Source organism: Nicotiana attenuata, unplaced genomic scaffold, assembly GCF_001879085.1.
Source record: "Nicotiana attenuata strain UT unplaced genomic scaffold, NIATTr2, whole genome shotgun sequence".
Lineage (NCBI taxonomy): Eukaryota > Viridiplantae > Streptophyta > Magnoliopsida > Solanales > Solanaceae > Nicotiana > Nicotiana attenuata.
Genome location: NW_017672000.1, coordinates 121,782 through 138,841, shown reverse-complemented (window position 1 = coordinate 138,841; position 17,060 = coordinate 121,782). Strand labels below are relative to the sequence as shown.

At 38.7% G+C, this 17,060-nt stretch overlaps 1 pseudogene; it reads left to right on the top strand.

Annotated features, from left to right (window-relative positions):
* The first annotated feature begins 500 nt into the window (after positions 1-500).
* Positions 501-2,865, top strand: LOC109211260 (annotated as a pseudogene).
* The last annotated feature ends 14,195 nt before the right edge of the window (positions 2,866-17,060 follow it).

Here is a 17,060-nt window from a genome sequence, read left to right as displayed (position 1 = left end):
GAGGAGAATCACTCACTTCAACAACCCCAACTGGATCAATCGGGGCCGTCTCTTATTTCTGGAAAGCTTCAGAACTAGGCTCCCCCGGACCGCCTACCAAATGCACCTCAGCTCGAAGAATATTTTGGCCGTCAATCGACTCAGAGATATTACCCGACACACCCTCGAAGGCCTCTTCAGCCCGAGGTAGGACAACCACGGAATCAAGTTCCGATTTAGAAGTCGTCGACTCAGCACTACGTGGGACGGTCAGGCCTTCTCCCCCCTTGGGTGCTACCGAGGAATCATCCTTCTTCTAGCCTTCAGCTCGGGGACTCCCCGGCGCTTCTGGAGATGAGGTTGTCGAATTAGACTTAGGCTTTTCCACTTTGGCCTTCTTGGATTTTGGAGAATGAGTAAACGACCTCCTTTGCTTCTCCTTCTCTTCATCAGGTTTCGGGGTACCCGCTTCACCAAGCGGTGCTTCTCTCATCAAGAAGACCTCCCCCAGACCTGCACAAATGCAAAATATAAACACGGGGAATGAGGACGCGATCGGTGATAGTTCTTTTGTGAGATTCAATTGCAACATAAGTAAAGGCTCACCGTGGTCCTTGGCTTCCCATCGAGCCCTGGACAGATCGGACCACACGCGCTCAACGTATGGGAAGATCGAATCTAGCTGGATAACCCAGCCTGAGAGGTCCCTAACCCCACTAGGGTACGCTGCGACAGCTACATCAGTGGAGGAAGTCAATCGGTGGAGGAAATGGCCAAGACTACTGAAAGAGACCATGTGCTTTTCCATTTGCAACAGAGGTTTAACCTTGTCAGGGTAGAAGTCGCTCTGATTAAGCTATTAAACTGTAAAGCCACAATAATAGCTCCTCTGAAAGATCTGATTGACTATGTTCGAGAAGAGGTGATATTCTTGGGAAAGTTTCCCACGGATTCATTGGAGCAGTGCAAAGAGCAAACTAAGATAACTGATATTTTTACCCTTGTTCAATCTGCGACTAGCCAAGCATGGTCATTCTTTAATTCTCTTTCTCATGACTCAAAGCAAGAAGACCTGACCGGTGAAATTGTGTGCTTGTATTTTCATTTGCTTCTTAAGTTCAAGTTTATTAATGCAGCAATTAAACAGATGTGTCCCAACATATCTGCATTTTCGACGCTGGAGCATCCTATGATAAATATGATAAACTTCCTTCCAATTAACTTTGAGGTCATTGATTCTTATTTCAACATGCTAAAATCCTCAAAGACATCAGCCTCTGGTTGCCCCAAGATGGATTTGGTTTTGATGGGGTTTCATGATTATACTTGAAAATCTGCTGACTTTTACTGTTGCAGATGAGGTTAAAAAGTTTTACTATGGGTTGTTGCTCCTGGCAACGTACTTTCTTGATCCTCTAGTTCAGTGCATGGGATGCAAGAAACAAAATAATCTCGTGGTGGGATTCGGAACTCTCGTGATTGAGGCAGAATCTGCTATCTCTTTATCTTATGAGGATAGCAACAAAAGTAGGAAGGTCAATCTTGTTCTTCAATTTTTGACTGAGGCTTTCAAGTTTGTCAATCTACTAAAGCACAGAGCAACTTTGAAAGCTGAAATTCTGGATTTGATTGAAAGAGCTCATGAAGAGCTTATTTTCCTTGGAGCTTTTCTCATGGATGTTCTTAGACAACATACAGAGCTTAACATATTCAATGATCTCTTGATGCATGCTGAAGTAACTGCCCTCAAGTTAGCACAAATCAGTGGTTCTTGTTATGTAAGTTTCATGGACGGAAGCAGCACTGAGAAAATGAGGCTTTCATTATCTGATTATCTACAAGAGATCGAGTCTGTCAAGGTCAAGGTCAGAGAAAAGGCATCACCTTGCAACATGACAAGTGGAGAAGGCCTAATTAATTTTTATCAAGCCTCCAGGAGGGGGTGCTCAAGTACTATGATGCTTGTTCAATCTCTTTTCTGAAGAATCAGACCCTAGTAGTCAGAGACAAACTAGTTTATTTGGGCTGTTTTCTACCAGATATTGTACAGTATCGCGATGTGCATCAAGAGCTCAAAGATCTCATGAAATATGTTCAAGATATAAAGTATGTCTGTCTCTTCCCCTTCAGTGACTATAGACCTGCTTGGTATTACATGTTATATCTGTCTGATGTCAAGCAATTGCTTAAGTTCGTGGAAGCAGAGGTTAAAGTTATTTGTCTTAAAGTTCCAGATTCGTCAAGTTATAGCTTCCCCAAAACAAATGGATTAGGATTTCTCGATTGTTTCTTGGGCAAATTGGAGGAGTTGTTATGTTCTAAGATCCATTTGATTATTGACTTAAAACATCAGATTTGATCAGTAAGAGAGGGCTTATTGTGTCTAAGATCGTTGACTGATCATTTTGCAGAACGCTACAATGAGCACAATGAAGTTTATAGTCTTACAGCAAGTGTTACAGAAATGGCATACAAGGCAGAGTATGTCATTACCTAGTTCACTTTTGAAGATGGTTAAATTGAGGCATATACATGTTAACCATCGTGCTTCCTTTAGTTTGCACGAGAACATGGTTGAATCACTTGTTGACTCTTAATTAGATAATTTAGAAACCTTTTCAACTCCACATCTCTCTTATGCTAAAATTGAGAAAGCTGAGTTGCTTAATCTCGGGAACATTTGGTTATTCAAAGATAGTGAAAGACTCAGAGTTCCTCGAACTCAAATACTTGGAATTGGACGACCTCAATATTGCACAGTGGTCTGTCTCTGATGATGCTTTTCCTATGCTTGAACGTTTGGCTTTAACCATATGTAAGCGGCTTGAGAAAATCCCATCTCATTTTGATGACGCTGTATCTCTAAGAAGCATTGAAATAAACTAGTGCAGCTGGTCGGTTTCCAATTCAGCCCAGGAAATTCAGACAACGCAGCGTGAAGTCTCTAAGAAGCATTGAAATAAACTAGTGCAGCTGGTCGGTTTCCAATTCAGCCCAGGAAATTCAGACAACGCAGCGTGAAGTCTCTAAGAAGCATTGAAATAAACTAGTGCAGCTGGTCGGTTTCCAATTCAGCCCAGGAAATTCAGACAACGCAGCGTGAAGATATGGCAAATGATGCGTTCACAGTTACTATGCAGCCTCCAGATTGGGCTAGAAAATTATCTTCGTAACTCTTATCTAGTATGTTCTTGGGGTACATTTCGACTCTGTCTTTTATACACAACATGTTTATTTGTTAGTATTGTATATTTCAATGACCTGCTCTAGATAAACAGTAAAGAAAAAGGTTATCTGCTTTATCCTTGAATCCGAGTGCTAAGATTTTTCAAATTCTTATGATGGGTCAGTTCCCTTTCTTGCTCATCATTGAGCCAGGGTGAAGAATTAGCTTATGTGGAAGTTTGAGGGACCAAAAATGTACATAGTAGAAGTTAGTAGTTGTTAAATTAGTAGTTGTATATAATTAAAGTTAGTTAGTGTATTTCCTGTAAGATAGTGACATAATCTCTTTTCTGATTTGAGTAATGAAGAACATTTCTTCTTCTCCAAGCTCGTCTCTCTCTCCGTCATTCTCTCAACTCCATAGCTAGTTGAAACTTAATATGGTATCAGAGCCTCGATTTGTCGGAGGAGCTCGTTGATTTTCATCTTGTAGTTTGTTTTTACATCTTAATTATTTGATTCTAAGTCCAATTACAGATTGTTTGTTGATTCCAAAAGCTAGGGTTTTGTTGATTTAAATATGAGATGGCGATTGATGGTGAAACGAGTGTAACGAATGACAAAATTGTGCTAAATCACACGCATCCGCTATACTTGCGACCTTCTGATACGCCAGGGTAGCATTTGATCGAATTCAATCTGATAGGAACTGAAAATTACAATTTGTGGTCTTAATCTATGAGAATTGGGCTTTTCACGAATAACAAAATAGGATTTATCGAAGGAACTTGTAAGAAGGAAAATTTTAGGAAGGAGCTACATGATCAGTGGGATAGATGCAATGCGTTTGTATTATCATGGATAATGAATGCTGTGACGAAGGAACTTTATAGCAGTGTAGTGTATTCGTCGTCTGCGTATAATGTGTGGAACGATTTGAAGGAGAGATTCGACAAAAGGAACATCTCTAGAGTCTACAACCTATATCAGGAGATTATAGCGTTGAAGCAAGGCCTAGCACCTGTTTCCACTTATTACTCAAAGCTTAAGGAGTGGGATGAATATGATGCTATGATTCCCACTCCTTCATGTCCTTGCCCTAAATCAAAAATATTTTTGGAGGACATTCAGCAGCAATGTTTGGTACAGTTTTTGAGTGGATTGAATGACTCCTTCGCACAAGCAAAAGGCCAAATAATGCTTATGATTCCAACTCCAACCATTAATGAAGCATATGCAATGGTGGTGCAGGATGAAAGTTAGAGAGCCAGAGTTGCTAGACCTAGTAATCTAGAGATAGGAGCTCAAGCAATGGCCTATAATACAGGACATGGAGCTAATGCCATGGTTCATAATAATCAAGGGTTTCCCGGAGGTTACAAGCAGAAAAATCAACTGTTTTGTGATTACTGTCGAATGAAGGGTCACACCAGGGATGGATGCTACAAGATCTATGGGTACCCTGCAGATTTCAAATCCAAGAGGAATCCATTTGGAAGGAATCAAGTTGCAGCACATAATGTACAGATGGACAGATCCCAAGAGATGCAAGAGCAAAAGGCCACAAGCATCACACCTCCAGGACAATTTCTCACAGAAGAACAATATCACCAGCTGCTTCAAATGCTGAACTAGACCAGTAATACCTCTACTGATACAGTAGCACATTCTAAGGTATACCATTATCCTTACTCACTATGGTCAAGGAAAACAAATGGATAATAGACTCGGGGGCAACAAATCATATGGTGGCTAGACTACATGTGTACATCAACTACATGGAACTATCTAGAAGTAATATGAGGAAAGTATTACTACCTACTGGAGAAACAAGTATGATTACTCACTTAGGTACTTCCAGCATACTAAATGGATTGGTGATAACAAATGTATTTTATATACCTCAGCTTAGATACAATCTACTATCAATGTCTAAACTCACCAAAGCTCTGGGGCTCTTCCTTGCATTCTTTCCTAACTGCTGTGTCTTCCAGGACATTTGCAATTTGGGAAGGTGAATGGGATTGGTAGACTGGAGCATGGATTGTATGTGTTGGATCAGACCATCAAGAACAAGTGTGAAGCAGGACTGCCAGTTAGCCTCATTACTTATACAACAATTGTAAATAGAATAAATGGCCCTTTGTGGCATAGAAGATTATGCCATGTGCCCATAGATGCTATGAAGAGAATACCTATGTTCAGGAATGCCAAAATTGTTGACTGTGATGAACATTGTACTGTATGTCCCTTAGCTAAGCAAACATGACTGTCATTTCCTATTAGCAGTAATAAAAGTGATATTTTTGGTGACTCATACATGCAGATGTTTGGGGTCCTTTTAGAATGCCTACTCCTGATGGTAAAAGGTATTTCTTAACTCTTGTAGATGATTTCAGCAGGTACACTTGGGAATATCTTATGAACACCAAGGATGAGTTAGTTGTAGTACTGAAATACTTCATTGCAATGATTAGGACTAAATTCTCTTCATGTGTCAAGACTTTTAGAACAGACAATGGAGGTGAATTCTTTAATAATCAGTTGAAGGAGCTGTTGAATAATGAAGGGATAACACACCAAAGCACATGTCCTTACATCCCCCCCCCCCCCCCAACAGAATGGAGGTAGTGAAGTGAAGGCACATGTATATCTTGGACATAGCAAGGTCACTAAAGTTCCAGGAAAATCTACCATTGAGATTTTGGGGTGATTGCATTCTAACAGAAGTATACTTGATTAATAGAATTACTACAACGACTCTGGGTGGAAGATGTCCACTTGAGCTGGTGTTCAACAGGAGTCCCTCACTTGGGCACCTAAAAGTGTTTGGATATCTTTGTTATGCTGCTAATGTGAAGAAAAGGGACAAGTTCTCAGCTAGAGCAGTCCCTGCAGTTTTCTTAGGCTATTCACTGGTGCAGAAAGGTTATAAGTTGTTTGATCTTATTAATCGTGTTCTCTTTTTTAGCAGGGATGTGATCTTTCAAGAAGAAAGTTTTCCTTACAAGCAATTATCAACTGCATCAGACACCATTGCTCCTTCCATGGAGCAATGTCCATATGTGGATGATTCTGATCTTGAACCTCATCCTATGCCTGTACATACACCTATTGCTGCTCTAGAAGATTACACTGATTCTTTTCCAATTGCTGATATTTATGATGAATCCAGCTCAGAGGTTGAAGTATCACCTGCCCAGACAGATGCATCCTTTGCTGAAGCACCTCAGGGTCTCAATGCACCTCATTGTTTGCCACCTGCTGCTCACACACAAGATGAGTCTATCTCTGCTCCTAATCCATTGTTGTTAGAAGAAAATCCTTATGTGCCTGCTGATGATCATGTCCCTAAAAGACCTCCTAGAATATCCAGGCCACCCATATGGGTGCCGGATTATGTACTTCAACAGAAGGGCAAAGGAGCTTGCACCTATCCAATAACCAACTCAGTATGTTATACACACCTAAAACCTCCATATTCACAGTGCCTTGCAGTCTATTCTTCAGAAATAGAGCCCAGATCCTTTGTTGAAACTGTCAGGGATCCTAAGTGGGTAGATGCCATGCAACAAGAAATTCAAGCATTGGAAGATAACCACACATGGAGTATAGTGACTTTACCACCTGGGAAGCAAGCCATTGGGTGCAAATGGGTTTTCAAGATTAAATACAAGGCTATAGGAGAGGTTGAAAGGTATAAAGCTCGATTGGTCGCAAAAGGATACATACAAAAGGAAGTCCTAGACTATACTGATACCTTTTCACCTGTTGCCAAAATGGTGACAGTCAGGTCTGTTATTGCTGTAGCAGCAAAGTCTGGATGGCCTCTCTATCAGATGGATGTTCATAATGCCTTTTTACAAAGTGATCTAGTTCAGGAAGTATACATGCTTGTGCCTCATGGTTTTTTTAGAGGTAGCGCAAGGCAGGGGCCCGGGTATGCAGGCTACACAAGTCACTATATGGGCTGAAGCAGGCATCAAGACAATGGAAAATAAAACTAACTACTGCTTTGCAAGAAATGGGCTTCACACAAAGCCACTATGATTACTCACTCTTCTCAAAAAAGGATGGCACTTGTTTGCTCTTGGTATTGATCTATGTAGATGATTTGATAATCACATGAAGATAACACACAAATTAATAACACAAGGGAGAATTTGCAAAACTTCTATAAAATGAAGGACTTAGGAGAGTTGAAGTTCTTCTTGGGAATTGAATTTGCAAGATCAGAAAAGGGAATTTAGTTGAGTCAGAGGAAGTATGCTCTAGAGCTTATTTCAGAGCTTGGGTTATCAGGGGCCAAGCTTGCAAATACACCTCTAGAGATGAATCAGAAGCTGACATCGATAGAGTTTTATAAGATGACATCTACATAAGAAGATGGAACTCAGGATGAAGCCTTGATAGACTTTGGTGAATACTAGAGACTAGTTGGAAGACTACTCTATCTTACAATGACCAGGCCGGATATATCTTTTGTTGTGCAAACACCTAGCTAGTTTATGCACTCCCCTAAACGATCACATCTGGAAGCAGCAAGGAGAGTGGTAAGATATATCAAAAGTGCACCACGACAAGGGTTGTTACTTTCTTCTACCGGTGATTATAGTTTAACTGCTTATTGTGATGCAAACTGGGGAGCCTGTGTTCAAACCAGAAGGTCAGTTATAGGTTATCTAGTATTCTATGGGGATGCCTTGGTTTCATGGAAATCTAAGAAGCAAGAGACAGTAGCAAGAAGTTCAGCAGAAGCAGAGTTTAGGAGTATGGCATTTACTGCTGCTAAAGTGGTTTGGTTAATTGGTTTGTTCAGTGAGTTGGGAGTCAATCTGAGGCAGCCGGTGCACATGATATGTGACAGTAAGGCTGCTATCCAAGTAGCAGCAAATCCAATATTTCATGAACGTACAAAGCATATAGATATCGATTGTCACTTTATTAGGGAGAAAGTCAAGGCTGGTGTTATTAAGACTGTTCATGTGAACACCAAAGATCAGACAGCTGACATGTTGACAAAGGGACTTGGCAAAGCGCAACATCATCACCTACTTAGCAAGCTAGGAGTGAAGAATATTTTTCTACCCTCCAGCTTGAGGGGGAGTTGAGCCAGGGTAAAGAATTAGCTTATGTGGAAGTTTGAGGGACCAAAAATATAAATAGTAGAAGTTAGTAGTTGTTAAATTAGTAGTTGTATATAACTGAAGTTAGTTAGTGTATTTCTTGTAAAAGAGTGACATAATCTCTTTTCTAATTTGAGTAATGGAGAACATTTCTTCTTCTCCAAGCTCGTCTCTCTCTCTCTCTGTCATTCTCTCAACTCCATAGCTAGTAGAAACTTAATACTCATAATTTAGGGAAGAGTATCGCTAAGTCTTGTAAAGTGCTTAATACATCCTTTAAAATTTGAGGTTATGGATCCAGGTACGGGTGCGAGAAAAGTATTAAAATTTGGCTAAAAATAATTCAAATATCTCTAATAGAGAGATAAAAATGTGTCTAAATTATGAGACATTATGTGGAGAACTGACAAGGTATTCTCAGAAGGAGAGAATATTGATCAAGAGGAGAATCCGAGAATGAGATAAAAGGAAAAGGATTGACATAGAAATTTCTATATACAAGGTATCCCATTTTCTTCAATTTGACCGTAGCATTGTTCTGATTTAGAAATCATTGTATGTGTCCTGTATTTCTCTTTCAATTTTGGTCAAAGTACCCAAAATCGGTTGACCAGATCCATACAGATCCCACAGCAACGTTGTGTCGATACGGGTGCGGCAATGAAAGTAAAAGTCCGAGAAACTTAGTTTATTTGTACTATAATCAAACAAAGTCAGTAACCCCATTTCACAACATATGCTGCACAAAAGCAACTTTTTAGGTAAGTTCGCCCAAGAGTCACTTATCAGTCGTCTGTATATCATATTGTACTTTGAAGTGTAATTTTTGTTATTTTATTATAATACATGAATTTGGTAAGAAATTTCAAGTTCAGTGCTGTGATGCAATCGTGCAATCTTAACTTTTTCTTTGGCTTGTTTGACGTCTATATTAGATAAGTGGTTGCTTTAATTTCTGAATCTCAGTTATGACTCAATTGTCCTAGTATTATTGTCAAAGGATAAGTCTTATTCTTATCCCTAGCCTAACCTATTATGATATCTTTGAAGTGAAAACTGATATCACAATTGTGTTTTTGTGAAGTGTTTTGTGACTTTGCTATAAAATTTATAACTTTCGGGTTTGATGGTTCCATTAGGTTCTTATGCTAGAGTTCTTAAGCTTTGACTGATAGTTAACTTTGATGATATCGTACTCGGATTGTTATTCCGGAACTTGGGTAAGGTTTGTTTTGTTGTAGGAAACTTGTGTGTAAAGATTGATTGTGATCCGAAGTGTTTTGGCATGAATGGGACGATTGCTGCTCCTGGTAACGTATTTTCTTGATCCTTTAGTTCAGTACATGGGATGCAAGAAACAAAATAATCTCTTGATAGGATTTGGATCTGTCGCGGTTGAGGCGGAATCTGCTATCTCTTCATCTTATGAGGATAGAAACAAAAGTAGGAAGGTCAATTTTGTTGTTCAACTTTTGATCAAGTTTGTCAGTCTACTAAAGCGCAGAGCCACTTTGAAAGCTAAATTCTGGATTTGATTGAAAGAGCTCATGAAGAGCTTATTTTCTTTGGAGCTTTTCTCATGGATGTTCTTAGACAACATACAGAGCTTGACATATTCCATGATCTCTTGGTGCATGGTCAAGCTAGCGCACACCCTTCGCCGGAAAATTATATAATGTATAATTGATGGTAGGTTAAAAACTCATATTTTAGTCATAGTTTGCACTCTAATCACGGTATTTTATTTGCGGTTGAACTTAATTATTGGTGATTTCCGCTTATTACATGTTTTATGTCATGCAGGAAATGATTCCGAACTATTAGGATAATTTAGAGCTAATTTGAAAAAAGTTGGAGCTTTGAAGTCCAAGTAAAAGCCTAAGAAATTAAGCCGGGATCACGTTCGGGGGTCGAGGACCAAGTCTGGATGTGAAAAATTGAGAAAAAAATTACTCCGAAAAAAATACACTACCGCGCCACGCCATGCGTAGCGGAGCGCGGGGCACTACGCTAGTGCAAAAGAGTGAAAAAAATAGGCCTCCAAACATTCCCACTAATGCGGCGCATGGTGCACTGCCCGGTGCGCCGTGGTAGTGTATTTTCTCGCCCAACTTTTTCCACTTCGGCTAGGAAAGGATAGTTTCGTCTGGGTCCGTTCCTACATGGTATAAATACGTAAAAAAAATACGATTTTTAGCGGACTTTTGACCTTGGAAGCTTTTGGAGAGTATTGGAGGTTACAACACACAAGATTTCATCATCTTTCCATCAATTCAATACGGGAGTTTGGATTGTAACGTTAAATTGATGTTTTCTTACTCTTCAATTATATTTGTCATGACTTCCTCCATGATTATGGAGTAGTTTCCCTCGGGGTTTGACCGATATTGTGTTTTGATCGATATTTGTGTATTTTAACTCTAGTTCTTTACTTGAATTCGTTTATGGAGCTCTGAATTGTTTGCAACTTTATTCACTAGTTTATTTAATCGAAAGAGAAATATTGTGGTGATTATCTTGCATTATTTTGTTTGGTTTAATCCAGTGATTCTCTTAAGTAATCGAAAGAGCTTGTTGAATTGTTGATTAAATCAAGTTAGGAGAATATTCGAGAGACATTTTCCTGAAGACCAATCCGTTAACGCATGCTAGCATATTTTCACAATGCTTATATTAATTCACCTCGTAGAGTTAAGATTTAATCGAGAGAGGAGTTTTGACTACACGTTTGAACTAATCATCGAGTGAATTCGTGAGAATCATTAGAACACTAGAGTGAATTGAACTAGAGTCACCCCAAATAGCTATCTTGCACCTATCCTGTCACGGCCCTTATTTCTCCTAATATTCAAGTGTTGCTCAACTCTTGTCTTCTAGTGATCAATTGTAATTGTTTTAGTTTCATAGTTAATTTTAGTTATTAATCATCCCAACCAATGTGTTAATCATCCTGAATAGTGTTAAGCTAGAAACTACTTGAACATTGTTTAGATCCAATCTCTCTGGAGATGATAATCATAACTATACTATCTTTGGCTAGCGACAATGCCGGCTAGAGGGTAAAGCCAATGAAGCAATGGCTTTAGGCCCAAAATGTCTAGGTCCCCATTTTTTAGATTAATAATAGGTTAATACTAAGGTAATTTTTCCAAAATACATTTGAATATTTATGGTAAAAAAAGTATAAGATTTTTCTAACAAAGAATAGAGATTATTATTTAGCCAATGTGACTTGTGATGACTAACACTTAATTTGCACTCTCATATTAATATTCTACTTCTTTTTCTTTCTCAAAATAAAACTTGTGTTTTATATTCTCTTTTTTTCCTGTTACTACTATTCTCTAAAAAGATAAGGGATGAAAGTCGGTAAAAGTTTACCTACACCGGATATTTATAGTAGGCCGATGAATGTAAGATATATCTCTTGCACAAATATTTTTTTACACTTAACCGTAGTTGAGTGATATACATTTTCACTTTGATTTGTTGATTCTTTCGGTTAATTATTTAGTTAGGTGCAAACTCCCAGCATCGATGAGTTTTTATCGATAGAAGACATGAATAAAGTAAAATTGCTTCATTTTCATTTTTTAAGCATTGCAGCAACAATGAAACGTATCCTATATCAAGTTATTGACTTCTAGAATCAAGTTCTAGTGTTCTAACATACTATTAGTTTTTTATTTAAATTTGAAGTATATTATTTTTATGTTTAGGGCCTCTCAAAAGAGTTTGGCTTTAGGCCTCTAACGTTCATGAGCCGCCTCTGGCTAGCGAGCCTTAATTTTGTGTAGTGTTTTGCGCTCGTCAATAATATGATTTAAATACTACTTTATATGGTTATATATTATATTTTGAACACCCATAACACATCTGAGTGAGGCAGTCCAGAGGTTCAGGGTGTTCAAAGTGACGTGTTGTTCACCAGTTCAAAGATCTGCTTATTTTATTTGCCAAAATTAAACGGAGACCACCATGTGTGGTCTATTTGATTCTTTTTCAATCTAAAAAATTTTCTAATAAAATAACTCTAAAACTTAAAATTTGTGTAGAAAAAAAAAAGTAATCTTAAAAGTAAATTTTTAACTAAAAATTATTTTTTAAATAAATTTTATAATTTAAAAGTCCAGCTCTACAAAAATTTCTTCAACAAAAGCTCTGTGCAAACTACAAATCCTCTCGATCCTCTCTTTCCTTTGGTTTTATGCTTACTTTTAAATATAAAATTTCTATTATTTTATTTTTGTTATTTTAAATTTGATTTATAAAATTATCGTTCTATTAAAGTTTTTTATTATTGTTTAGCTAAATATTGTGTAGTTTAATTTAAAAAAATTAGTGCACTATTCATAAACAAAAAAAATTATTGACTTGTTTAATGTTTGAACATCGTTGACGAAATTTCTCGCTACGCCTCAAGTTAGCACAAATCAATGGTTCGTGTTACGTAACTTAGGGACGTGAGCGGTCGTTTTTGGTCCTCCATCACATCACGCGAAAAATCTCCATTCCTAATCATTTCGTGCAATACACATATAATATCTTATTTTGTATATCAATTAATAATTCTAAAGTCAGAAACAGATCAATTATACACAAGGAAGTGGGCAAGAAGAAGAGCCTAACTGAAGGGATATAAGGAGGCGCATGTTACGCTAGGGTTTACTAACGTGGGCCAAATCTGAGATGACGAGGAAGAAGAAGCAACCGGGTCCGGCGCCGGTCTCGCCCAAAGCTCCGGCGCGGGACTCTAGATAGATAACACCAGAATTAGGCGTTCCCCAGACCTTAGCTCCGATTCATTAAGGCCATTGGCTTCCAGGAATGGGGAGTGCTCCTACAGTGCTACAAACAAGCCCCCAACCGAGAAACTCCTCCAGAGCCTGATGCAGGGGCTACGAATATGGCGAAAATTGACCGTCTCTGCAACATCTAGTGTAGTCAAGCCTACAATGGCTGATGTAGTGAAAGGAAATAGAGAGCAACATACGGGATTGAAGCTCGATTATTTCCCACCCATAGTGAAAGATGGAGTGAAAGTAGTCAAGCTAAATCGCTAGGAGATAGCTGGCCAGAATCAGAAGTGGAGTCTAGCATTAATTGGTTATGTGATTTGCGGTAACCCTACATTCAAGGAAATGGTGAAATTTGTCTATGAAGTTTGGAATTTTATCAATACACCTCAGGTATTTCTTCATAATAATGGATATTTCATCTTCAAATTTTAAAATGAGGAAGATAAAGCAGCGATTCTCCAACAAGGACCATACACGTTCAATTATAGGCCATTTATCCTTAAACAGTGGGATCCAGATTTTCAAATGAATAAGGAACCTACTCAAATTGTTCCTATGTGGTTATGTTTTCAAATCTGCCAATTCAATTCTGGGCCCCTGGCAATTTGGGTAGAATAGCAAGCTGTCTTGGGAATCCTATATGCACTGATAAGCTAATTGCTCAAGAGCAAAGGATTTCTTATGCTAGGATATTGATCGAGATGGATATATCCCAGCCTTTACCTGATTCACTCTCCCTTGAACTACCTAATGGAAAGTACTATTCACAATCTATTGAGTATGAATAGAAGCCCATGTATTATCAAGATTGCTTGAAAGTAGGACATATCACGGGTAAATGCAAGGAGGGACCAGTAGAACCTAAACAGCCTCAACAAAATAACAAAAAAAAGCAAAGAAGTTGGAATGGAAAGCTAAGGATGTTCCTAATCAGACGGGGGACAATCAGACTAATGCTCAAGTAACTGAGCAGGATATTAGGAAGGAGCATCCTAAGAATGAACAAAAAGTTAAAGGGGATGGGCAACAGCAAAGGAAGCAAATTGACAGGGGAAAGAAAGCAATGCCAATAACTACTGATAAACACTAGGGAATTGATGAACTGGAACTCATGCTCAGAAGGAATCAATTCAGTACTTTGAGAATACAACCAGAGGTTACCACTAACAAAGTGGTAAAGGGCACTAGTCTAACCAAGCAGCCTCCATGATCTTTGGATCATGGAACATTAGAGGGCTGAATAAGCCCTTCAAGTAGAAGGAACTCAAATCCTTTCTGCTTATGAATAAAGTGGCTCTTGTGGGCTGCCTGGAGACAAAAGTTAAGGCTAGAAGAGCAAGGAAGATTCAAAGGAAGTTAGGGGCAGAGTAGCAGGTTTACTGTGATTATGTAGGCTTCCCAAATGGAAGAATATGGGTCTGCTGGAAAACACAACAGGTAGAAGTTGATATCTAGTTTTCAAAGCCTCAGATTGTTCACTGTAAAGTAAAAGATAAGGGCTCTCAATTTGCATGCTATGCAACTTTCGTTTATGGATAAAACACCATAGATGGAAGGAAAGATAACTGGAGACAAGTGAGATCAATCAATAGTATGATGGTAGATCCTTGGATTATTGTTGTAGATTTTAACACCATATTGTCTGTTAATGACAGAATTAATGGAGTACCAGTTCAATAGATTGAAACACAAGACTTTCAAGACTGTGTGGATGAGGTTGGGCTTGGTCAGATTAGAAGAAAGGGGTGCCAGTACTCTTGGTGTAACAAGAGGGATCCTGGAGACATGATCTATAGCTTGATAGACTGGGCATTTGGCAATGCCCAATGGATTAGCATGTATAGTAGAATAGAAGCACATTATTTAAATCCTGGTTGTTCAAACCACTCTCCGATACTACTTACTACTAATACTGTCAGACAAAAACTCCCCAAACCATTCAGACTCCTTAATGTTCTATTGCAGCAACAATCATTCAAAGAACAGGTGCAGTCTGTATGGGAATCCAATACACATGGGTATGCTATGTATTGGGTATGTAAGAAGTTAAAGCAAATAGAACTTGTTGTGAAGCAGATGAACCAAGAGATGAATAAGATGGATCAAAAAATTGGGGACCTGCAAGCAAAGCTCAAAGATACTTAGGAAGAACTGGAAGTAGACCTCTATAATGCTCAATTGATTATGGAAGAGAAAGAGTTAATGCTGGAGAAATGGGCCAACATTTAGGGGAGAGTCTTTAGATAGAAATCCAGAGCTGTTTGGATCACACATGGCGAGTCAAACTCTATGTTCTTCTATGCACAACTCAAAGCTAGGCATTCCATGAACAATATTGCAACTATATGCAATGAGCATGGAGTAAAACTAATAGATCCCAAGCAGGTGCAGCAAGATTTCATAGCATTTTTTCAAAAGCTAATGGGAAGCAGAGCACAAGAGCTACCCTGTATAAACATTAACATTGCCAAGGATGGTCCTTGCTTGCAGAGGGATCAACAACAACAGCTGATTCAACCTGTCACAAGGTTGGATATTCTTCAGGCACTGAGAAAGTTACCAAATGATAAGGCTCCAGGGATGGATGAATTCAATGCAAAATTTTATAAAGAATACTGGAATGTAATAAGGGAGGAAGTGCAGCTATCTTACAATTCTTTGAATATGGGAAAATGCTAAGAGAGGCCAATTGCACCACTCTTACCCTAGTGCCAAAGGTGACAAATCCTACATATGTGAAGGAATACAGGCCCATAGCATGTTGTACAACTTTATATAAGCTTATAGCAAGAATTCTCACTGTCAGACTCAAAATGGTAGTAGATCAAATAGTTGGAGCTTCACAATTAACATTTATAGCAGGAAGGAATATCCTATATAATGTCATTGTAGCACATGAGCTTGTCAAAGGATATACACAAAAAGGAATCTCTCCTAGTTCTATTATCAAAGTTGATACAAAGAAGGCATATGACTCAGAGGAGTGGGACTTCCCTAAAGGTGTTCTGCTAGAGTTTGGATTTCCTGGAAAATTTGTTGGGTGGATCATGGAGTCTGTGACTACTGTGAGCTATTCCATTCTAATAAATGGTGGAATCGCTCCAAAGTTTATGGAAAAGAAGGGACTGAGACAAGGTGACCTCATGTCCCCATATCTATTTGTCTTAGTCATGGAATACCTCAACAGATCATTAAAGTAGCTACAGCATAACCCAGACTTCAATTATCACCCAGATGTAGAAGAATGAAGCTGGTGCATATTTGCTTTGCTGATGACTTGCTTCTGTGCTGCAGGACTGATAAATTTCCATACAGCTAATGATTCAAGCTTTCAACCATTTCTCTAGTGTGTTTGGCTTAAAGGCAAATTTGGACAAAAGTTCACTATGCATCTCTGGTGTTTAATAAGTATTAAAAGATTAGATCCTGAATGAAAGGCTGTTCACATTAGGTGAGATGCCATTCAAATATTTGGGTGTACCCCTCTCATCCAAGAATATCACCATTCAACAATGAATGCTAGTTGTGGAGAAAATGATATAGGTGTTGGACTACCAAATTCTTATCTTATAGTAGGAGAGTACAAGTGATCAAGAGTTTTCTCTTTGAAATGCAAACATATTCGGCTCAGATCTTTGTGTTACCAAAGAAAGTTATACAACTAATTACTAGCATTTGCAGAACCTTTCTATGGACCGGGAGTTGTGAAGCCTCAAGGAAAGCATTGATCTCATGGGAATCACTATGTATGCCAAGGGTTGCATGAGGTCTAAAGCTAATAAACTTCAATCTCTGGAATAAAGCAACCATCAGCATGTTATTGTGGGCAGTTACCTCAAGAAAAGAATCTCTATGGGTGCAATGGATACATGGTTACTATATAAAGAACAAGGATCTAGCTACTATGAAGACCCCCCCCCCCCTCCCCCCCACCCACAAGCATGCTGGCTCGTGAGGAAAATCTTTGATGTAAGAAGCTGTTTTGAAGATA